Here is a 26,322-nt window from a genome sequence, read left to right as displayed (position 1 = left end):
TGACACTAATACTACACTGTATGTTAATTAACTAGAATTTAAATATAAACTTTTAAAAATAAGACAGTGAATGCTTTATTCAGTCATTGATATTTAGGAAATTAAGGATTTAGGGTTTTTTTTCCTAAAATACAATATGATTCTCAGTGACGTATTTTAATAAATTTTCCACATGAATAGATGGTTACATTTGGGATTGATTCTCTGGCTTAAGGGATATGTTTAATTCTGTCAAAATGGATTACAAGTAGAAAAAGTAGCTCCTCTAAATTAAAATGTACTGATAACTATTTGAGGAATACAATGTCACAGGAATTACTGCCTCATATGGGCATCTAGAAAATAAGTCAACAGAAAATATAATCCTTTATCATATAAAGGTAACTCTATGTTCCTAATTATTGTGATTAAATTTTGATTTTTTTTACATTATTTTGTGTTCAGTTTGATTAAATGAGATGCTCAATTTGAGCCTATTTGAAATACAGTCATGCGAAATTTGTTTTGGTATAAATCTGCAAAATGGTTTTGTCTAATGTAATTTCTACTTCTAAGAAATAAATGATAGCTCATTTTTAAAATATTACTTGAGGAAGCACAACTCTTAAGAGATAGTGTGCAATGGGGTCGACCATATAGGCTTTTCACAGTGGTGCCTAGATGATCTGACACACAGCATCAAGAATCCTGAGTAACAGTTCAGCACAACCTTAGCTAGTGGATTGGATGTTCTCCATGGAATAACTATTGGGAAAAGAAACAGAAGTCTTTATTTTTTTTTTTTAAGATTTTATTCATTTATTTGATGGAGAGAGAGATCACAAGTAGGCAGAGACACAGGCAGAGAAAGAGGAAGGGAAGCAGGGTCTGCTCTGAGTAGAAAGCCCAACCTGGGGCTCGATCCCAGGACTCTGAGATCATGACCTGAGCCGAAGGCAGAGGCTTAACCCACTGAGCCACCCAGGCGCCCCAAGAAGCAGAAGTCTTATAAAAAATTCTGCTACTATTCTATCAGGGATGAGTCACAGCCTCTTTTTGCTTTAGATCTCAAGTGCACATTTCGAACAATACACAGATTTTTGACCTCCAGTGTCCAATGACGTTAGGAATGGTGCGCCCTTGTTAATAAGGATTTACACACTCACTTTGCAATGTCTCTAGAATGCATTTGAGCCTCTTGTGGTTAATAAGCATGAACCTAACAAACTAGGTATAATCTTTAGGAATTGTTGTCCACTGCCATTCATACATTCAAGTATATATATATATATATTAAGATTTTTATTTATTTGACAGAGATAGATAGAGAGAGAGAGAGAGAGAGATCACAAGCAGGCAGAGAGACAGGCAGAGAGAGAGAGGAAGCAGGCTCCCTGCCAAGCAGACAGCCCAATGTGGGACTCGATTCCAGGACCGAGATCATGACCTGAGCCAAAGGCAGAGGCTTAACTCACTGAACCACCCAGGTGCCCCTAAATTCAAGTATATTTTAATCCAGTCTGAGATATATGCCGTTATGAACCCATATTCAAATGATTATAGGCCTACCTTGACATTGGACTAAAATTAATGCAAATAAGTCACAAGGGAAAGAATGGCTATCCACTCCCTGTAGTACTGGAAAACTAGGGGAGCTCTCATTATTATATTGGAGACATGAATAGCAACCCAGTCTGAAGAAACTTCACCAAGGATTGTCTGAATGTCCTTGTGTGTCATATCCAGGTGACAGAACTTTTCTGCCACCAAGCTGACAACTGGGAGGTCACGCTCTGCGTGCAATATTTACCCTGCCAACCTCAACACTTCTTTTCTTACTTTGGACCCTAATCTTGGAGACGGTAACGTTTAAAATCAGCCACTTACTTCCTTTCTTGTATTAAGAGAAAAAAACGTGAAAATAAGAAATAGCTGAAGCCTTCACTGCAGTATTGGCCAAAGGAACCATGTTTTAAATGGTTGGAGCTGATGGTAGCATAAGGAAGATGTTTGTAATTACTCATAGTCATTAATTGTCCAAAATCATAATGAGAGTACAAATATGAACAGATTTTGAAGCATCAGAGTACATGCTTGAGTTATGTTCAGTAAAAAACAAATCTGGAATTGGATACAAGATACTTTTTCAGAAAGACTACTGCAATATGGGGAAACTTTGATCTCAAGATGTGTAGCCCCTCCAAATAAAACAAAAGACCTGTTTTCTTTTATAGGAATGGATAAGCAGAGTTAGCAGGCACTTTTAAGGGAAAATAGGGCAAGCAGGGTCCATGAGAAGACAGCGTGATTGGGGGTTCTTCCTGAAGGCAGGTGTTTTTTTTGCTGAGTTCACTTCATTCTTGGGGTGAGCTGTTTCAGGAAGGTATCCATGCAGTTTAGTGATTGCTCGGATGTAGTAAGAGGGGGTTCAAACTGAAGGTCAAGGGTGTATGGGGAGAGAAGCCTCACTCGTGTGTAGTCAGGACAAAGCAAGTTAGGTAATGGGCAATTGTGAACTCTTGGTTAAGAGAGCACAACAAGTTCTAATACTTATACACAAAGTGAAAAGACTATTTTGCTACTCCAGGTTAAGACCAGACTTTATACCCAGTACCATTTTTCTCTTTTGGAGCTGTACTCTTCTCTCTCGTGATAGACACATTTTCATGTGTTAATATGTATTTTTATTCATACATTAAAAATATACATATGTACAGTATTACTAAACAGTAGGTTTAAAGACAGCATTATTTCATAAGTTGAAATTCCAGGTTTTAAAATATAATATAATATCATTACTTTTATCTTACCTACGACAAAACGACATTTATAGTTCATCAAATTTGTCCTCTAAATTTGAGTACTGTGGAGAAAAATGCATTTCTACATAAATAAGAATACATGAATAGAAAATACATGGTACTGCCTATTGGTCATGTCATTTATTCATGGGTTTCCTTGAATTCTAATTTCTTTTGTTATCTTAAGCTATATGGATGATTAACAAATTATCATAGGGTTTCATTATTCTAAACACTAAAGTCTATTAGACATTTTTATTTTTTATTTGATTTGATTTGATTATTTATTTTTAAAGATTTTATTTATTTGTCAGAGAGAGAGCGAGCAGAAAGCAGGGGGAGCAACAGGCAGAGAGGGAGAAGTAGATTGCCTGATAAGCAGGGAGCCCGATGTGGGACTTGATCCCAAAACCCTGGGATCATGACCTGAGCCGAAGGCAGATGCCCAACTGACTGAGTCACACCAGCATCCTTATTAGAGACTTTTAGAAAACATTTCTTTTTTTAAAAATATTTTATTTATTATTTGACAGAGAGATAGAGAACACAAGTAGGCAGAACAGCAGGCAGAGGGAGAGGGAGAAGCAGGCTCTCCACTGAGCAGGGAGCCTGATGCGGGGCTCAGTCCAGGACCCTGGGATCATGACCTGAGCTGAAGGCAGCTGCCTAACTGACTGAGCCACCCAATCACCCCTAGAAAACATTTCTGACTTAACAGTAGGAGTCATAAATCATAGTTCCTATTGGGAATTTATTTTTAAAATGTGACACCTATAATTTTATTTAGATAATGCTAGTAGACTCAAAATTATTTTGAGGTCTCAGTATCTTTCGGTGAGATGAGCAGGGAACGACAAACATATTTATGTTGCTGGCAATTATGACTTTGTAACTCCCAGAATTCATATCTAGAGGCCATCTGACCTACTATGAGTTCTTTTAATTACATGTAATATATTGCTAGTACCTAGAAACTGCATGATATCTCATAAAACTTCTCTTAATATTTAATATCCTCAAGTTGGATTTTATTCTCTAGATTAACAAATTCATATTAGGCCTTGTAGATCTCAGGGGTAAAGCAAAATAATATATTAAATAGAATTCCTATTTGTTCTCAAGGCTACCGTTGAATTATTTAAGCCTTCTATGCTTACAGATTGCTTAAATTATAAAAAAATCATGCTGTAAAAATTTATCATTAACTCACTAAAATGATAATCATCATTGTGCTTTTTTAGAGGTAATGTAAAAAGGTTATTAAGTCATTACTGAGACCTGCTACCACAGGTTACATAGATGCAAATAAAAGAAACATGAAAAATATATCACTCCTGTACTTCTGCCCTTTTTAATTCCAAAAGCGATTTTGTAAACCCATTTTCATCTTTCTGGTCTTACCACATAGGAACCTTCTCGTTCTTCTCGTCTGATTAAATTCCGTCAGTACCCGCCTCGCCCGCCCTGGGACCTCTGTAACTGTGGAGTGGTTTTCTGTGAGGAGAGCCTCACCTTCTCTAATACAGACAAGCGTCTGATGCCAGACTAATCCTCTTAAAATGCTCCTTGCACCGCATTTATCTTTCTCATAAACCTGCAGGATCCCCTAATGGCTTGTCGCATTGAATTCATGTTCTTAAGCCCTGTCTTATCAGATAATTTAAAAACCTATATTAACTTTTCCTTTTGTTCTTCTTCCTGTGAGGATTCTCAGACTGTTGTCTGAACTCATTTTGAGGCAGAATGAGGAATAGAGGACTAAGGGCTACAGAATAAGAGGGGGAAGGTGACGAGAGAGAGCGTGTGGAAAAGGGGAAATTTTTAAAGAGAGAAAAGGAAAACAAAACAACCTTGGACCTTAGAATTCCACCCACAAAGTAGTCAGATTGGAAAAGGAGCTCTCTTTGGATGTTACGCGTGGCACAGGTGTTTCGAGGCAGTGGGTCCCAGGGAGGAAGGTAATTATTCTAAAGAATTAATGGCAAAGGTGGGGAGATCATTAAGGAATTCCCATTTCCACTGTGCTTTGAATGTGGCCTTTGCCCCCTGCTGAAACCCTACGTGTCAGTTTTTATCATCTTGCTAAAATAGTCATTTTAACCTCATTTGCATGTGGACAAAAATTGCAGAAAGAGTATCTGTCAGATGGCCACAAATGCCTTAAGGCTCAGCTCTGGTACAGAATCCCTCATAATTTCTAACCAAATTTCTTCCAGCCTAGGATTGTCCATTCAACTGTACTTTTATTCACGTTATAAATTAGACATTAAACTCTTGATATTACAGACTGTGCCTTGAATTTTAATCACTAATGCTCACCTGGCACACAGGGGGCACATCCAAAAATAATGAAGTCTACCATTCATATTTTAATGGAATATTGGCTTCCAACTATGTACTTGGTGTTCTAAGAAAGAAGGATAAAGTGGCAAATCAATAAACTAAAAACACTGGTTTCATAGAGTTTTCCTTCCAGTAGGTAGAGATAATAGTTGCATAAATGAAAATAAAAGATGGCCAGGGGCAATAATAAATACAAATGAAGCAGCCATGGAAAATTAATCACTCATATACTTAATATGTCCATATTTTAAAAGCCATTTTGTAAAACGCTATTTTTATGCTTCTGTCTCAAAACCCAGAAACCTTGGAGTTCTTTGTCTCTCACTAAATTTTGACTAAAAGAATAAAAAATTGTAAGGGAGTCAAGAATGATTCAGTAGGGCATTGGCTTCCACGCAGAGGAGTGGATCCAATCTTCTTCAATCCATGGTGGGCAGTCACCTGAGGAACTGGGAGCAAGCCCAGGGACTGCTGGGGACCAGCACTGCAGGCAGAGTGAATAGTGGGGACAGGCTCTGAGGCTAGAAGGTGAGTAATGTGTTTGAAGAATGAGATGTGCTCATGGGATGAGAAAAATCAAAGCACGGAGAAACATGGTAGGAGATAAAGGGAAGGAAATATGGCTGGGGGCCAGATTCTGTAGGACCCTCCACGTCATAGTTGGGATTTTTACCTTTTCTGACTGAGATGCATATTGCACTGTTTTTGGTCTCAGCCCGGGCTGGGCAGGATCGTCACCTGAGTAGTTTCAAAAATAGCCATGGCCAGAGTCAGCTCAGAGAAAGAGACCTAGAAAAAGTTATTTTTGCCCTTATAAGAAGATATGTTGTAAAAACTTGGGAAAACTGGTAATAAATGACTTTTCTGTTACCCCTGAGAGAGTGGAGGGAAACAATTCAGCGGAAATATGGGCAGAGAAAAAAAGCCTTCAGGAGAAAATAAGACCCAAGCATTTGTGGAACTGGTGCGGAAGTTGCTGAATGGCTAGAGGCTGTGGAGAAGGTTCAGCGGAAAATCCTTAACACACTGCTGAAGGCTGCCTGTGGGCTAACAAGAGAGTGTGAAGCCTGGGGTGCCACAGATACAAAGGGGTCTAAACTGTCTTGCAGACTTTTTCTCCACAGATCCTACCAGACACACACAGGGAAGTTTGGGGGAATTGTGAAAGCCTCTGTGTGTGTGTGTGTGAGAGAGAGAGAGATTCTGTTTGGGAGGAGGAATAGCAGCCACTGTCAAAATTCCCTCCAAAAGTAACTTCCTTTTTTCCCTGAAGGAAACAAGAAAGCCTTATTCTCTGGGGGAAACACTAGAAAATGAGTGTTGTGGCCAGAGGAGAGGAACAAGAAAAAAAAAAAAATTCTCCTTCAGGAGAAGAGCTTACTAGACCTGTCATTGTAGCTGGCTTAGAGGCGGAGACGTATGTAAAAGCCAGTCTTAAGACCCAGAGTCACACTGCCTGGATTGTGTGGGAGCCTCAGAGAATGTCCTTCCTTATCCTACCCCCCACCAGGACGCAACCATACTTTGTAAGAACAACAGGAGTGCATACCCGAGAGACCCACAGGAGTTGTATTTTCTCTGGTGTACAGTGCAGGGAGAAGATACAGGTGAAAGGGTGAAATGGATGCGAAGAGGAACTGTCGGAAAAACAAGGTATCACTAAGGAAATGTGATCTCGGTCACGTACTGTGTGTAATCCTCATGGCAAACTCCAATTCTCTGCCAGAGCCTGATTAGAAAAACACAAACACTTACAGTACAAGGAAAGGTGGTCATTTATGATCATAAAAAAATATTTACCTCAGTATCCGCTAACCTATACAGTTTTTCCAGCTTTCAATAAATTACCAGAGTCAGATAAGGTAAGAGAAAACACAGTCTGAAGGGGAAGCAATCATCAGAGCCAAACTCAGGTGTGGCACAGGTGTTGCAACCATCAGACAGGAAATTCAACCTGCGTGGGATTTCTGTGTTAAATGTTCTGGTGAAAAAGGTGAACAACTTAACAAAATCAGATACGTAATTTGAGTGGAGAGATGGAAAGTATAAGAAATAATCAAACGTGCCATAAGTAAATATCATAGTAACAGAGATAAAGGATGCCTTTAATGGCCTCCACAGTAGACCAGATGCAGACAAAGAAAAAAAATGAACTTGAAGAGGGGGCTGTAGAAATTAGCCCAGTAGAAATGCAAAAGATGCCAAGTACGAAGAATGAACAAGAAAGCAAACAGACAAATAAAGAAATGGGACCTTCAAAAATTGTGGAACAGTATCGGATAGTTTCATGTAGGCTTAATAGGAATTCCAGAAAGAGAAGAGAAAGAGAACGGAGAGGATGAAGCAATATTTGAAGATACTAGAGCTGTAGTGTCTACAAAATTAATTTCTGAAGGTAAAACAAATGAAAATGTAGGCATTTTGGGACGCAGGGGTGGGTCTTGGTTAAGCATCTGCCTTTGGCTCGGGTCATGATCTCAGGGTCTCTGGATGGAGCCCCGTGTCAGGGTGTCAAGCTCCGTGCTCCGTCTGGGTCTGCTTCTCTCCCTCCCTCTTCTTCTGCCCCCTTTTCTCTCATGAATGTTTCCAAGCACATGCTCTCTCTCTCTCTCTCTCTAAAATGAAATCTTAAAAAAAAAAATGTTGGTATATTTTATTCCCAATGTGGAAAACTGGAAATGCATCAAAGCAGCCAGAGAGGAAAAAGCATATCCCCTCCAGAGTAGCAGCATATGAATGATTACAGATGTCTCGTTAGGAATTACGCAAGTTTTAATGACAGAATGACACCACTGCTCAAGAAAAAAAGGGAAAAGGTCTCCCAATCCAGAATCTACACCCAGTGAAAATAACCTTCAAATATTAAGGAGAATAAGTATATTGAAATCAACTTTACTATCTTATCAGCTCTTCTATAAATCAAAAATTGTTTCAAATAAAAATTAAGAATGAAATGTTTTCTCCCTTAAATGAAGATTGAGTAAATGTATTGCCAGGACACCAGCTTTGCAAAAACATTAAAGGAAATTATCCTGGTAGAAAGAATGTCTCACAAGTCAGAAATGGGTCTACTCAAAGAAAAGAAGAACACTGGAAATAGAATTTGAAAAAGATAAATCATATTCCTCTCATTTGTAATTACTCTAAAAAAATGACCTTTTAAACCAAAGTAGTTGCCATGTATTGTGTACTTAAAACATGAATGAAAGTGTATGTAAATGTATATAATGTTAGCACAAAGCATAAGTCAGAGACACTTGGGATTTTTTTGTAAGATTCTTACAAAACATGAAGTTGTGTCATTTTATTTGATGGCATAGTAAATTGTTTAAGTGTTTCTTGTAAATACTGGAAACTCCTAAAAGGATTTTTCTTCAAGAGATATATAGAGTAGTTCATAATACATGAAATGGGATATAAAACACACAAAAATTTAAGCCCATAGAAGATATAAAGAGTAGAAAAAAAATAAAGAAATACACATCAAGTGTAACCATCAGAAAAGAGCTAAAAGGAGGGGCATCTGCGTGGCTCAGTTGCTTAAGCATCTATCTGCCTTTGGCTCAGGACATGATCTTGGGGTCCTGGGATCCAGCCCCATATGAGGCTCTCTGCTCAGCAGGGAGTCTGCTTCTCCCTGTCGCTTTACTCCCCCCCCCCCACCCCCGGTCTTGCTCTTTCTGGCACGCAAGCTCTCTTTCTCTCAAATAAATAAATAAATAAATAAATAAATAAATAAATAAATAAAATCTTTTAAAAACTAAAAGAGAGCCAGAAGGAGAATACTAATTTAATCGTATCAACTATCACTCTAAAGTATCACCAAAGAAAGCTGGGGTCACTGCCTTCATTGCAGGAAAGCAGATCCCAGAACAAGTAACATTATTGGGGATAAAGAGGAAAATGATGTATAAATAGAGGAGCAATTTTAAAAATTAATAGCGAGTGTGTATGCACCTAACAGAGTGTCAAAATTATGTGAGGCAAAATATATATATAGAGAAGAAGGAATAGAAAAATTGACAGCGAGAGCCGCGTTACTGAGCATGCTTCTGCCAGCGCTTAATCACGTTGAGAGGATAAGCATGAGTAAGAAAGTAGATGACCTGTCAGCCAGCTTTACCTAACTGACTTCTACGGAGCTACGCAAATGCACAGCATCATGATTCAAAGCCGTTATGGAGAAATGACAGCCTCTTCAAGTCAAGGTATTGGAATACTTGGACATCCATATGCTGATACATTAACCTTGACAAAAACTTTATACCTTAGACATAAATTAGCTCAAAGTACACTTGATGCCTAAATGTAAAATGCAAGACTATAAAACATCTAGGACAGAAATTGATGTGACCTTGCATTTGATGATAATGTAAGTTGTGGTATAGGGAGTATTTAAGATAATGAAACTATTCTGTATGACACTTTGGTGGTGGCTACATGACTGCATTTATCAAAACCCATAGAGAGGTACCTCATGAAGATAAACTTTTAACGTCTGCCCACTTAAAGACGTATCTACAAAGACCTAGGTGATATCCAGGATACAGTGTAGAGTGTAGAAAATTAATCTAGCCATATTACAAGTGTGTGATTGACTCTCACAGCAGGGGATAAGAAAAGTGAGTAGAGCTGAACAACTTGGGAAGCAGTATCTTGTCTAGATACTGGAAGGCTAAATGTAAAAGGAACTCTACATAAACACTGTGCTTCAGTTGGTAAATTTGTTTTTCACAGGGGTGTGGTTTAACGATCTGGAAACAACTTACATGCATACTAGGAATGAACAAGTCAACAAATGAATTATAGATAATGGGGGGCGCCTGGTTGGCTCAGTGGGTTAAAGCCTCTGCCTTCAGCTCAGGTCATGATCCCAGGGTCATGGGATCCAGCCCCACATGGGAGCCTGCTTCCCTTCCTCTCCCTCTGCCTGCCTCTCTGCCTACTTGTGATCTCTGTCTGTCAAATAAATAAATAAAATCTTTAAAAAAGATTATAGATAATGGAAGCCAGTTTTTCTTGTCAGAGAAAGAATTGCTGAATCGTCAAGATTAAATAAAATCTTTAAAAAAGATTATAGATAATGGAAGCCAGTTTTTCTTGTCAGAGAAAGAATTGCTGAATCATGGGAACTACAGTGTTGGATTATAGTCACAGATACAATTAGGAACTCATATTTGTTTTAATGTTCTTATAAATAGAGGTAGAAATAAACATAGCCATGTACATATATGTACATTAGTACACATACACGTATTTTCTGTGTCAGAGGCTAGAATCTCCCAGGAGCAAAGATGTCATCTAGATCTTGGTTTTTAAAGGAAATTGGGCCCTTGGAGAAATGTCTGATTCAAAGTCTGGGCAAGGGAAAGTGTGAAATAAAGCCTAGAGCACTACGGGCCACAAAGTAAAAAAGTGCAGAATCGAACAATAGATGAGGTATTTCAAAAAGGTACAGGGGGGCAGTCTGAAAGGGCTCCTCATGGCCAAAGAGCAAACAATTTGGGGAAAAAATAGGTTATAATTAAAGAGTAAAACAAATATTTATGAATCCATACTAATATAAACAAATGCTTGAATAAATGAATGGGGAACAGATTCCAAATAAACCATAAAAAAGGAGTTAGGCAAACTGAAATTACTAGAAAACCACAGTAAACATTGCCAAAATTTGTTGCTGAAAATCATTGCATGAAACTTTAAGGAGAAAGACAATATTTTTGGTTTAAAAAAAAAAGAAAAAACTCCCTCGAGGTATTTATTAATATGATATTTATTAATTAATATTAATATTAATTACATCCACAATTTCTTAGGTACTCCTTCCTTCTCAAGGGATTTTAGTTCCCTGTTCCTTAAAATGATAGGACATAGCTAATCACTCCTAACACAGTAGGGAAAGGAAAAAAAAATAGTAACTGAGTAGTAATTTTGCAGAGGAAAAATTCAGCCAATATCAATGCAACCAAGTAATCAAGGTTACATGACTAATAATAAGTCATGTTTATAACACATACCCTAAGACATGGTGCAATGAAAAGGGCACACTACTTCTGTGGTGTTCTTTCCAAAAATTTATAACTTCAATCTGATTAAAAGAAAACGGACAAGCCCAAGTTGATGGATATTCTACAGATGGATGGATAGCCTAACTAGCACTCTTCAGGAAATGTCTAAGGTAAAACAAAACAAAACAAAACAAACAAACAAACAAAAAACCCAAGGGAAGATCAAGAATCTTCACTTATTATGGGAAGCTGAGAGCATGAAAATGAAATGCAGTATGATATCCTGGATTGGATTCTGGAGCCAGAAGGAGGACATTAGTGGAAAAACATGGAATTGAAATACTGTATCTAATTTAATAATGCTACTGAATCAGTGTTAGTGTCGATCTGTGTAGTATAGACATGAAAGATGCTCTCCAAGTACTCTCTGTAGTAGTTTTGCCACTCTTCTGTAAATCTGAAATAATTTCAAAATAAAACCACCAACATTAAAAAAGAAAGACCCAATGACTTTCTTTACTACCAGATTTTAAATATAATTAGTGTAAGCTCAGGCCAACAAAGGAGGGTGTCCTTTTAATATTTACAGTGTCAGTTTTTTGAAAAGTGAATGTGAAGCAAGTTTTAATTAAATAGTGGAAATTATTATTCTAAAAAAACAAGTTGCATTCAATATTTTTGAGGAGAAGAACCATTACTCCTTATTCACGATTTGGTGTTTGATCTTGGGTGACTTTCTTGAGTATGCTGCTTTTTACAAACTATATTCAGTCCTAGCTGCATTACAGTATATTAAAATTTCTTGGGTAATATACTATCACTATCTCTTATTTTAACTTTTTCTTTTTGATTTTATTGAAGTATGACTAACATAGATTATTACATTGGTTTCAGGGGAACAATAAGATTCAACCATCATATATGTTTTTCAGTGCACATCACAGTAAGTGTGCTCTTGATCCCTTTAGCTTTTATTTTTTTATTTTAACTTTTAATAATTAACTTTTAATAATCAAATTTATTGAAGTATAGATTACATAAAGTAAAATGCAGGCATTTTGATCATCCGTGTAACCATCATGTCAATCCAGATAACAGAAGAGTTCCATCCCAGAACCTCCCTGGTACCCCCGGTATTAAATTCACAAGCCAGCATCTCCCAGCTACCCCCATTTTGGGGGAGATGCTGATAAGCTTTCAGTCAGTATGGATTCGTTTGCCTATTCTAGAGTTTTACATAGATGAACTAGATCTATATGAACATTTTTGTATCCAACTTCTTACTCAGTATAAGCATTTTTTTTGTATATCATTTGTTCACACCTTTTTACAGACTTTTGAATTATGACCAGTTTGGGACCAATATGACTAAAGCTGCTATAAATATGTTTTATGAATTTCTGTGGTCATATGTTTTTGTTATTCCTGGATAAATTAATAGGAGTTAAGTGGTTGGGTTATATAATAAATTTATGTTAAACTTTTTTGTTTGTTTGTTTAACATTCTATTTATTGGAGTGCCTGGGTTGCTCAGTGGATTAAGCCTCTGCTTTCGGCTCAGGTCATGATCTCAGGGTCCTGGGATCAAGTCCCTCATCAGGTTCTCTGCTCAGCAGAGAGCCTGCTTCCCCCTCTCTCTGTGCCTGTCTCTCTACCTACTTGTGATCTCTTTCTCTGTCAAATAAATAAATAAAATCTTTTTTTAAAGATTTTTTCATTTATTTGACAGAATAGAGGAGACTACAAGCAGGGGAAGCAGCAGGCAGAGGGAGAGAGGGAAGCAGGCTCCTCTCTGAACAGGGAACCCGACGTGGAACTCAGTCCCAGGGTGCGGCAGGATCATGACCTGAGCTGAAGACAGATGCTTAACCAACTGAGCCACCCAGGAAACCTATGTTAAACATTTTAAGAAACTGACAGGTTCTTTTTGAAAATAGCTATAAATGTTATTCTCTCATTAATAATTCATGGCAGTTTAGCTGCCCCACGTTGTTGTCAACACTTAATATTGTCAAACTTTTGTCATGTAATATTCCCAGGGAGTGTGTGGTAGTACTCATTGTACTTTACTCTGCATTTTTCATAAACTAATACATCGAGCTCTTTTTCACATGTTTATGTTTCACATAATTCTTTTTGTAAAATCTCTCTTTAAATCCATTCATGATTTTTAATGCATGATTTACATTATAATGATTGAATTATCAACATCTTTCATATTTTCTGGATCTAAATTGTTTTGTCACATGGGTCTTGGAAATATTTTCTCCCAGTCCGTGGCTTGTTTTTTTCTTTTTGTTAATATATTCTTTCAAAAAGCATGTGTTTTTAATTTTAATGAAACTCAATTTATCATTTATTGTTTTTATAATTTTTCCACTTAACCATTTTTTATCTTTCATGATTAATGCTATTAAGTTCCAAGAAATATTTAGCTAATCTTCAAAATATTTTTTTCCATGGTTTTTCCCATATACTTGAGTTGTTGTAGATACAGTATTTTGTGAGATAGAAATGATTTTTTCCTCTGAAATAACTACTAATTAGAAGCACTGCTTGAAATCATGAAATAGAAACCAAAAAAACAATAGAACAAATCAACAAAACTAGGAGCTGGTTCTTTGAAAGAATTAATAAAATTGATAAACCCATCACCAGACTTATCAAAAAGAAAAGAGAAAGGACCCAAATAAATAAAACCATGAGTGAAAGAGGAGAGATCACAACTAACACCAAAGAAATACAAACTATTATAAGAACATACTATGAGCAACTCTACGCCAACAAATTTGACAATCTGGAAGAAATGGATGCATTCCTTGAAACATATAAACTACCACAACTGAACCAGGAAGAAATCGAAAGCCTGAACAGACCTATAACCAGTAAGGAGATTGAAACAGTAATCAAAAATCTCCAAACAAACAAAAGCCTAGGGCCAGACGGCTTTCCGGGGGAATTCTACCAAACATTTAAAGAAGAACTAATTCCTATTCTCCTGAAACTGTTCCAAAAATAGAAAGGGAAGGAAAACTTCCAAACTCATTTTATGAGGCCAACATCACCTTGACCCCAAAACCAGAAAAGGATCCCACCAAAAAAGAGAGTTATAGACCAATATCCTTGATGAACACAGATGCGAAAATTCTCACCAAAATATTAGCCAATCGGATTCAACATTACATTAAAAGGATTATTCACCACGACCAAGTGGGTTTTATTCCAGGGCTGCAAGGTTGGTTCAACATCCGCAAATCAATCAATGTGATACAACACATCAATAAAAGAAAGAACAAGAACCATATGATACTCTCAATAGATGCTGAAAAAGCATTTGACAAAGTACAGCATCCCTTCCTGATCAAAACTCTTCAAAATGTAGGGATAGAGGGCACATACCTCAATATCATCAAAGCCATCTATAAAAAACCCACCGCAAATATTCTCAATAGAGAAAAACTGAAAGCTTTTCCGCTAAGGTCAGGAACACGGCAGGGATCTTCATTATCACCACTGCTATTCAACATAGTACTAGAAGTCCCAGCCTCAGCAATCAGATAACAAAAGGAAATTAAAGGCATCCAAATTGGCAAAGAAGAAGTCAAACTATCACTCTTTGCAGACGATATGATCTATATGTGGAAAACCCAAAAGACTCCACTCCAAAACTGCTAGAACTTGTACAGGAATTCAGTAAACTGTCAGGATATAAAATCAATGCACAGAAATCAGTTACATTTCTCTACACCAACAGCAAGACAGAAGAAAGAGAAATTAAGGAGTCAATCCCATTTACAATTGCACCCAAAACCATAAGATACCTAGGAATAAATCTAACCAAAGAGGCACAGAATCTATACTCAGCAAACTATAAAGTACTCATGAAAGAAATTGAGGAAGACACAAAGAAATGGAAAAATGTTCCATGCTCCTGGATTGGAAGAATAAATATTGTGAAAATGCCTATGCTACCTAAAGCAATCTACACATTTAATGCAATTCCTATCAAAGTACCATCCATGTTTTTCAAAGAAATGGAACAAATAATCCTAACATTTATATGGAACCAGATAAGACCTCGAATAGCCAAAGGAATATTGAAAAAGAAAGCCAAAGTTGGTGGCATCACAATTCCGGACTTCAAGCTCTATTACAAAGCTGTCATCATCAAGACAGCATGGTACTGACACAAAAACATACACATAGATGAATGGAACAGAGTAGAAAGCCCAGAAATAGACCCTCAACTCTATGGTCAACTAATCTTTGACAAAGCAGGAAAGAATGTCCAATGGAAAAAAGACAGCCTCTTCAATAAATGGTGTTGGGAAAATTGGACAGCCACATGCAGAAAAATGAAATTGGACAATTTCCTTACACTACATATGAAAATAGACTCAAAATGGATGAAGGACCTCAATGTGAGAAAGGAATCCATCAAAATCCTTGAGGAGAACACAGGCAGCAACCTCTTTGACCTTAGCTGCAGCAACATCTTCCTAGGAACATCGCCAAAGGCAAGGGAAGCAAGGGCATAAATGAACTATTGGGATTTTATCACGATCAAAAGCTTTTGCACAGCAAAGGAAACAGTTAACAAAATCAAAAGACAACTGACAGAATGGGAGAAGATATTTGCAATCGACATATCAGATAAAGGGCTAGTGTCCAAAATCTATAAAGAACTTAGCAAACTTGACACCCAAACAACAAATAATCCAATCAAGAAATGGGCAGAGGACATGAACAGACATTTCTGCAAAGAAGACATCCAGATGGCCAACAGACACATGAAAAAGTGTTCCATATCACTCGGCATCAGGGAAATACAAATCAAAACCACAATGAGATACCACTTCACACCAGTCAGAATGGCTAAAATTAACTAGTCAGGAAATGACAGATGCTGGCGAGGATGTGGAGAAAGGGGAACCCTCCTACACTGTTGGTGGGAATGCAAGCTGGTGCAGCCACTCTGGAAAACAACATGGAGGTTCCTCAAAATGTTGAAAATAGAACTACCCTATGACCCAGCAATTGCACTACTGGGTATTTACCCTAAAAATACAAACGTAGTGATCCGAAGTGGCACGTGCACCCAAATGTTTATAGCAGCAATGTCCACAATAGCCAAACTATGGAAAGAACTTAGATGTCCATCAACAGATGAATGGATAAAGAAGAGGTGGTATATATACACAATGGAATACTATGCAGCCATCAAAAGAAATGAAATCTTGCCATTTGCGACGACGTGGATGGAACTAGAGAGTATCATACTTAGCGAAATAAGTCAAGCGGAGAAAGACAGCTCTCATATAATCTCCCTGATATGAGGAAGTGGTGATGCAACATGGTGGGTTAAGGGGGTAGGAGAAGAATAAATGAAACAAGATGGAATTGGGAGGGAGACAAACCATAAGTGACTCTTAATCTCACAAAACAAACTGAGGGTTGCTGGGGGGAGGAGGGTTTGGGAGAAGGGGGTGGGATTATGGACATTGGGGAGGGTATGTGCTTTGGTGAGTGCTATGAAGTGTGTAAACCTGGCAATTCACAGACCTGTACCCCTGGGGATAAAAATACATTATATGCTTATAAAAAATAAAAAAAATTAAAAAGAAAAAAGGAAGCACTGCCTTATTTAAAATGCCATCCTTCTGGGATTAGATTAGTGTGAATTAAGACTTCCTTTATCCTTCTTTATCTTTCTCAGAAGTTGTGTAAATAAATTAATTAGTTCCTTTAAGCTTTGCTGCAAAGAATGACTCAAAATACGTGTGTGGATCCCTAGAGGCTGGGCCCTTAATTTATTTATATATCAGACAACCATGCTGAAAAAAATATGTGGTTCTTCATGTGTTCTTAAAGGATTGAAGTATAACCTTCAAAAAGGGCAGGTAACATAATTAAGTTTGTTTATAGCTCATAGTACCCACATCTGATTAAAATGCACCAGATTCAATCTTCTATTATTTATGGACACTTTCCTGTGTTAAGTTACAAGTTCTGAGGAACTCAGTGTCTGTTGTCTATTTCAATCTTGGATGTTTCCTTCTGGGCAGTGTTAAGAAGGCGAGTAACTAACTTGGGTGGTAAGTCTGAGCTTCTGACCTCTGGATCCCACTGTTTGCCCTGGGGAGCTCGTTTGAACATTCCCCCACATCTGGGAGTCCTTAGGAAGCACAACTGACAGAATTGCAGAACAGTTTCTGGGATAGTGTTTACTTGGCAAAGACTTGCTGCAGACACTGTCTTTCCAACCACATGTCAAACTTATTTTCATGGGAAAATGTGGTGCCCAGAATAGGATTCTTGTGAGACCACAGTGTCGTTTCTGGGTGGAGTGAGGAGAAAAATCAACGTTGTGGATGTAATATCGGGATATAAATTACTTTCATTATCTAACATAAATCCAATTTAAAGGTCCACCCAATAAATTAACTTCTGCTTTTATGTGAGGGCGAAGGACTGAATGCTGCTTATTCTTTACGGTTTATGCTTTAATTTATATGCCTCTTCAAAATTATATATGTGCCCAGAGAAAGAGAGAAAGAGGGAGAGAGAGAGGTATTTTTATTACAGTGTTGAATCTTGAAATGAAAAAAAGACAGGCTTTTCATGATAATTGCTGTCTTTCTCTGTACAATTATATATACTTTGTACTGTATGATTCAGTACTTATGGAGCTGAAGATTATTTACTTGTTCCACTTTTGTATTAACTGTTTTCTCAAACAGGTTTTATTTATAGTTTAGTGTATTGCTAAAAAGTGGTCATGACCACTTGGCTCTCTTGCTTCAGCCACCTGTCCTGGTTCTCTGTCCAGCATCCCTCTCTGGATAAGAAAGAATGGTTTAGTTGGGATGGTTTATGTAAGAACCAACCTAAGAAGAAATATAAATTACTTGAAGTGAGTTATTTCTCACAAAAAATTAGAGGAGAACCAGGTCAGAGAGAAGGACAAGAGGCAAGAGAGTTTAGATTGAAAGAAGCATGGTCATGTCTCAAGATCAGTCTGGTCAAGAAAGTGCTTAGAACAATAGAGTTCACTGCTGTTGAATTCTTGAAAAATGTTAAACTTTTTGTGTATCTGTTCTTCTTTAGAGAGGCACAGATCCGCAGAAGGAACATTCTCCTTTCTAACATTTATCAGTCCCTGCATTCTCCTGCTAGGAGGAGGTTGGACAGAAGGGGTATATGGCTTCTGTAGGTTCTATAATGAGAAGAGGAAATTTCCTCCTACTAATACACAGCAGTGGTGATTGTACCAAAGAATTTTCTTTGGAGAGTGGATAAGTATTATATTGCTAGCATTTTCCATTCAAGTACAAACCTCCCCACAGTGTGGTGGGCCGCCTTTTGGATTCCCATGTGTGGATGTAAGGTGATTGGGAAGAATGGGGCCCCTCCTGAGCCTGGATAAAGCCCATGAACTTCAGAGAGGTGGGAGAAAACAGACTTCCTACCTTAGGTCTGGTGTTTGCTACAGAATGGGGAAGAAAGTGGAAGTGAGGTAGAATCTGAGTTTTCTTGAGATGGGACAGTCAAAAAGTCAACATACACCCTTTTAAAAAATCTATTTTTACCTAAACCATGAAATGAATGCTATTTGTATATTTCTTTGAGGTCCTGAAAGTTCTTTTGCTTTGTTTTTGTTTTAACGTAACTATATATAAATCTCATTTTGGTATATTTTAATAAGAAAATGTATGTGAAACTTCCTATTACTGAACTTAGTAGATAATAGAACTACATTTTCTAATATACTATCAAAATCTAACAGTCTATTTTTAATAGTTAATATTTTTAATCACTTGCCTCCTGGGTCCTGGGTCCTAACACCTAGAACAGTGCTAGGTCCAAGGCAGGCACTTTATAAAGCCTGCTGAATGAATGAATTTGTTTTCATTCATTCTCTTCCTTCACTTTTCTTCCTCTTCTGTCTTCATTTCTTCCTTGTCTCTTCAAAAAATTGTGGACAGGCAACATATTTTGAAAGAAAAACAGATGCCAAATTACCATAGTGGAAAAAGAAGAGGATATTCTTCTGGATCATATGTACTTGGGTATTTGTAACTTCTGAGAAAAAAATGGGTGTCTCCCATTCTGTAGATGAAAGAATGAAGATAGAGACTAAAAACCACAAGGAACACCGGATTTGTTGGTTGCAATATTGTCCTTTACTATAATCTTTTATCAGAGTTACTAGAATAGATAAAAAAATTACTGATATTCTTTTCCACCCTTTCATTTTCCCTCATTAATATGTTATATATCCTTCCTTAATTTTAGTAGCATTACAAAAAATGTGCAGCAAGGGGCCAGTGTTGCTAAGTTAAAAAAGAAAAAACAAGGGGCACCGGAGTGTCTTAATGCATTAAGCATCTACCTTCATCTCAGGTCATTGTCTCAGGGTCCTGAGATCAAGCCCTGCCTAGAGCCCCACATCAGGCTCCCTGCTCAGCAAGGAGTCTGCTTCTCCCTCTCTGTCTGCCCCCTCCCTCTCCACTTGTCCTCTCTCTCTCTCTCTCTCAAATAAATAAAACCCTCAAAAACAAAACATAATGAAACAAAATAAAAAATGTTACATTAGCTACTTTTCAGCAAGGTAGAGAAAAAAAGTCTTGAGTTTTAAATCCTGTAAGTATGAGCAAGTTCCCCTTTTCAAGTTATATGTTTGTGCAGGTATATTTCTAAGCTATATATTTCATTTGGTATTTTTCATAACTACATTACACCAGGAACAATTTAAAATTTGCTATAGATAAATAAGTAGATACAGATAAATTAATAGGTAGGTAGCTACCTTGTGACACACATAGACTAATGCCTACGTAGTGGGTAGCATGAATGGTTATCTAAATGATTTTAAAATGGAGATTTTTCTCTCCTTCCACATGTCTGTTTAAAAAACAAAATAGGTGATCAATCTGGGTTATAATGTGCCCAGGAATCACCAGTGATATTATTTATAAAGATCTATAATTCCAGTCCCCCCAGATAAACATCTTGGATAACACAGAAACTGATATTTTAAAAATAATTTATTAGAATACTGTGGTTTTTAGACATGAACAGATTGATCTAAATGAAAATGGAGTTTAGAAATCCAAAACAAGGCAGTTGATATTAATACACATAGAAGTCTATGTAGAAGAAAGCTGGTCATGAAGACCTAAAATTTATCTTTTATATTAGTGAGTCATGAAATGTATGTGTGTGTGTTTCTATATAGTTGTTATATTGTAAGGGATATGGTACTCAGCGATTACTCTGTGCAAAATTCAGATATTTATTTGAATATTAGCATGTACTAGTAAAAAATGCTCAAGCATGTGGGGCAAAAATTGGCCTGTATTTTGCTACTTGCTTTGGAAAATTTTTTTGCTCCAGGTGTATTTCACAATGTGTGCCTAGGTGGCTATTTTTCTTCATATAATTTATTCTTTTATTTTAAAGATTTTATTTATTTGAGAGAGAGAGAGCGAGCACAAGGGGGGGAGGGGCAGAGGGAGAAGGAGAAGCAGACTCCCAGCTAAGAGAGGAGCCCAATGTGGGGCTCGATCCCAGGACCTTGAGATCATGACCTGAGCTGAAGGCAGATACTTAACCAACTGAACCACCCAGGTGCCCTTCTTCATATACTTTAAAGCTGATGGGCACCTCTGTAATTCTTTTTTTTTTTTTTAAAGATTTATTTATTTGACAGAGAGAAATCACAAGTAGACAGAGAGGCAGCCAGAGAGAGAGAGAGAGAGAGAGGGAAGCAGGCTCCCTGCTGAGCAGAGAGCCCAATGCAGGACTTGATCCCAGGACCCTGAGATCATGACCTGAGCCGAAGGCAGCGGCTTAATCCACTGAGCCACCCAGGCGCCCCTCACCTCTGTAATTCTTACATGGATTATAAAAGAGTTTGAATCACAGACACAGAAGAAAGTGTTGCCTAAGCAGAGGGCAATATATTTGTTGATTGATCCGAAGCAGAGGCAGTAGTGTCCATCTTCTAATATCTAGTTATTCATTGTGGTTTTCAAATAGTTGATGAAGTCACTATGGTTGATAGAAGGGTTTACTGCAAATGAAAGCATTCACTGTTAGGGATCCCGGGTGGCTCACTCAGTTAAGTGTCAGACTTGATTTCGGCTCAGGTCATGATCTCAGGGTCCTGAGATCAAGCCCAGTGTTGGCCTCCGCACTGATCTTGGAGCCTACTTAAGAGTCTCTCTTTCCCTCTCCTTCTTCCCCTCTCCTCCCCTCCCTGCTCACACACTCTCTTTAAAACAAAACAAAACAAAACAAAAAACAGGAAGAATTCATTGTTTTTCCAAAAATACTCTCAAATACTAGTAAGTTCTCTGAATATTATAATCTTTACACTATTTTTCACAGCGACGGTGATCCTAAGTCTGTTGTATGACAGTATTTACATAACTAATTGTGAGGGAGTTTTCAGAAGAGAATGTCTAGTTCTTTCTTGGAAGGAATTTTTTGGCTTGCTTGGTGAGAGCACAGTTCTTACAGCTATAAACGTTGCTGAACATAAACATTACCTGACTGACCAATTGAAAACCTCCCTGGAAAAGAGAAACTATTTCCTTGGAAATGAAATGATCAACTCAGTCATGCACTATTGTTTGTTTTGAGTGGCTTACACTCCACATTCCTCTATTTCATATTTTGACAATTGCTTATTTGGGGAGTGTAATAAACCAGTATCTCATTTAGCCAGTCTAAAATGCTTTGCTATTGTAACAGCATGATTTTCTCCCAGTATATAACCTAATACATTAGAACTGTTCAAAATGCAGAATTGGGGAGTTTTCTTCATCAGAATCCAAACTTCCTCCTGGGGGCTGGAACTCATTCTGACCCCTAGGTTATGATCCTTCCTCTTCCTCACTTGGAGCCGATGAAGAATACAGATTTTTAGGGTTGAAATGTTTACCTTTTTTATAGGCAGAATTACATGAACTTTGTCTTATTAGCTGCCTTGTCTCTCAGTTCTCATAGCTAGGAGCACAAGAGAACTCAGGAGCGCTTTACCCTTAGAAGGATGGGGAGAATTAACATTTGTGTTTTCGAAAATGCTCTTGTTGCCATTGCAGGGGGCAGCGGGGGAGTGGGAGGCTGGGAACTGGGCTACTTGGGAGGTTCTTCCTCCTGCTGTTAATAATACTACTTTAAAAAGTTCTGGTGGGGATATCAAGCACCATACATGTAATAGACTCTATTAGAAGTCATTCTCCTTTTTTTTCCTCACATGATTTGGCTTTTCTAATCTACAAGATAGCTACTGAATTATATCAACTAGTAGATGTTTATCAGTTTCTAATCCTTGAGTAGTGTTTTCATATTTTAAGTGAAGGCTTCTGAAATTGTAACAATGAGGTAGAATGAGTAGTCCTTCAGTGAGCAGGTGGGCGGGGGCAGGGGTGGGGGGGGATATTCTGTTTCTAATTCGCCCCCGCACATCACACCATATAGCACACCAGCCCCTCTGACTGAGAAGATGCTTAAGAAGTAAAATGAATTATATTCCCCAAAATTCATGAGAATTTTGTCTTCCTTTTAAAGCTTGTAATATTTTAGTGTTTCATGACCACAGTTTGTAGGTCTACCACAAATATAGAATATGAGTTTAACCATTGCTTTGCAGTGACATACACCTTAGATACCGTTGACTGATAAAACTACATCACTCCAGTTTATTTTTAATTTTTTTTCTGAATATTTTATTTATTTATATGAGAGACAGCATGAGCTTGGGGAGGGGCAGAAAGAGAGAGGGCATAGCAGACTCTGCACTGAGTATTGGAGCCCAGTATGGGGCTTTATGTCAGGCCCGATCCCAGGACCCTGAGATCATGCCCTGAGCTGAAGTCAGACACTTGACCAACTGAGCCGTCCAGGTGCCCCACAAGCCTATAGTTTAAAGGTCACCTGTCCTTGCCTCTTCATCTTGGAGAGATAGAAGATGAATTTGTTAAGTTTGAAATATTTCAGGTGATTGCAATGTTCCTGTTTTGGTGAATACATTGTGGTTTTGAAAGGGCTTAACTAATTATATAGTCTCCAATAAAATGCTACGAGGTGTCACCCACTGTATAGTACGTTGCAAATCTCCATCACTCATTTGGTATCAGCGTTACATAATTGACATCACTGGTGACAGTTTAGTGCTTATACTGATGATTCTAGAGCTCTGTGACAAGTGTTATTGTGTTGCCCTGCTTTTTCTGATTTTTTTTTTTCTGATTCTTGATAGGTAGAAACAAATTTTATAAGAAAAAATAATAGCCAGAGGAGTCAAGCAATGGCTCTATTGGTAAATCATATTAACTAGGATTAACTTTTCCTTCACAAAGAATGTGTTGGAGGTTATCATTAAAACTAGTTTGCTAAGGTGAGCTGAGGTCACCTAGATGCATTATTTTTAGATCTGTTTTTATGTTATCTGAATTCAGACCTTTCTTATGCAAAAGTGAAGCTCTATAATTTCTATATAAAGGGCTGCTTAATGATGAAGCTTTCTTATAGCCTTTTGGGGGGAAAAACAATTGCTGACCAGGGAAATGTAAAGGGCTTACCAGCCCGCTGATGGGACTCCTGATGATACCGCCGAAGTTGGGGAACTTCTGTGGCACTAATTCCAACAATTTCTTGGCAGTGCTCTGCAACCCAGGTTTAAAAGCTTAATTATATTAACAAGGCACAATGTAATCAAAGGCTAATTGTGCTTATAAAGAAAATGGGGGATGCAGCTCTAACTGAGTCACTTTCCTGCTTCAACAGGGAAATTCCTGTTGAAATTCAACAATTCCTGGTTGTGCTCTCTATCCCTTGCTGAATCAGATCTTGTCTTTGATTTGGTATTCCGTGCACACACCTTCCCATCACGGTCCTGTACATACACATTTTTCTTCATCCCCCTCCACGCTCAACAATGATTATTTTCCATTCTGTTTGCTGCTCTCTTCACCGAGTGGAGCTGCTCATAGTTCCATGGAGAATCCCTTCTTTTCTTTTTCTTCCCCCCAGATTTGTAAAAGACACATCTGATAAAGGACTATTATAAAAAATACCAAAGAGCTCTTGAGATGCCGCAAAAAGAAAAACAACACGATGTTAAAAGAGGCCAAAGATCTTAACATACTTCACCATAGAAGACATGCAAATCGCAAATAGACATACGAAAGTCACAGGTTGTCAGGGAAATGAATATTAAAACAATACTGAGATACCATGACAGTGATATTAGAATGACCGCAGCCTGTTACTACCCCGTTAGCACCAAATGCTGGTGAGGAACTGAAGCTACAAGAGCTCTCATCTTCTGCTGATGGGAATGCAAAATGGCACAGCCACTTTGGAAGACACTTTGGTGGTTTCTTATAAAATTAAATATACTCTTAACATATGATCTAGCAATCAAGCTCTTTGGTATCAACCAAGGAAATTAAAAACTTAAGTCTCTTCCAAAGCCTACACACATTTGTTTGTAGCAACTTTATTTGCAATTGCCAGAATTTGGAAGCAACCAAGAGGTCCTTCAGTATGTGGATGGAGAAATAAACTGTGGTATCGCCAGAAAAATGGATTATTATTCAGCACTAAAAAGTAATGAGCTGCCATGAAAAGACATGGCGGATACTTCAATGCAACTTAGTGGAACTAAATGAACTTAATGATAGGAAGTAGATGAACAGGGAACTAAATGAAACTTACGTTTCTGAATGAAAGAAGCCAATCTGAAAAGGCTATATTCTCCACCATTCTAATTATGTTCCATTCTGGAAAAGCCCAACTGTGAGACAGTAAAAAGATCAACAGTTGCTGAGAGTTAAGGAGGTAGGGGAGGAATGAATAGTCAGAGAGCAGAGGCTTTTTAGGGCTGTACAAATACTCTGTACGATACCATGATGATGAATAAATATTATTATACATTTGTCCAAACACATAGAGTGGGGAACACCAAGAATGAACTGGAGTGAATGGAGATTATGGACTTCCATTGATAATCACGTGTCAGTGTAGGTTTTTCGTTTGTAACCAACATCCCACTCTGCAGGGAGATGCTGATAGCGGGGAAAACTGTGCATGGGTATAGGCAGAGAGTAAATGGGAGATCTCGGTACCCCCCAATTTTGTAGTGAACTCTAAACTGCTGTAAAAACAAAACAAGGGATGCCTGGGTGGCACAGTGGGTTAAAGCCTCTGTCTTCAGCTCAGGTCATGATCCCAGGGTCCTGGGATTGAGCCCCACATCGGGCTCTCTGCTCAAAAGGGAGCCTGCTTCCCTTCCTCTCCCTCTGCCTGTCTCTCTGCCCACTTGTGATCTTCTCTGTTAAATAAATTTTTAAAAAGTCTTTAAAAACAAAACAAGATAAAACAACAACCACAACAATAATGAAAAGCACCCAAAGTCTTAACGTTTTTAAAGTTTAAAAAAATGGGGCACCTGGGTGGCTCAGTTGTTGGTCATCTGCCTTCAGCTCGGGTCACAATCTTGGGGTCCTGGGATCGAGCCCCACATCGGGCTCCCTGCTCAATGGGGGTCTGCTTCTCCTTCTTCCTCTCTACCTGCCACTCCCCCTGCTTGTGTGCGTTCTATCTCTGTCAAAGAAATAAATAAAATATATATTTTTTAAACTTTCAAAAAAGTGGGCAGAGGATCAGTCCTAATGACTCTGTTTTTCTGCTTCCGGGAAATTTTCAACCCCTGAGTTTTCTCAGCTGTCTGGTTTCCAATGCAGTCTCTATGCTGATAAATTCTAAATGCAGTCATCTCCCCTTTTCCTTTGGGGAATACATTCAAGACGCCTCATGCATACCTGAAACTGTGGATAGTACCAAACCCTATATAGAGTGTTTTTTCCTAAGTGAACATCCCTATAATGAAGCTTAATTTATGAATTAGACACAGTAAGAGATTAAAATAGTAACTAGTAAAATAGAACAATTAAAACAATATACAAACATAAAAGTTATATGAATGTGGTCTCTTTCTCTGAAAATATACTATTGTACAGTCCTTGCCCTCCTTATTGTGTTGCTGTGAGATGCTGAAATGTCTGTGTGATGAGGTGAATGATGTTGTGACATTGTGTCATCATTATGTTACTTTTGACCTTCTGTTCCTTGACCTTAAGAGGATCATCTGCCTTTTAGACCACAGGTCACTGAAACCA

This window comes from Mustela putorius, unplaced genomic scaffold (genome assembly GCF_011764305.1).
Source record: "Mustela putorius furo isolate JIRA1106 unplaced genomic scaffold, ASM1176430v1.1 tig00003923_pilon_pilon_pilon, whole genome shotgun sequence".
NCBI classification, from domain to species: Eukaryota; Metazoa; Chordata; class Mammalia; order Carnivora; family Mustelidae; genus Mustela; species Mustela putorius.
Note: the sequence above shows the minus strand (reverse complement) of the source record.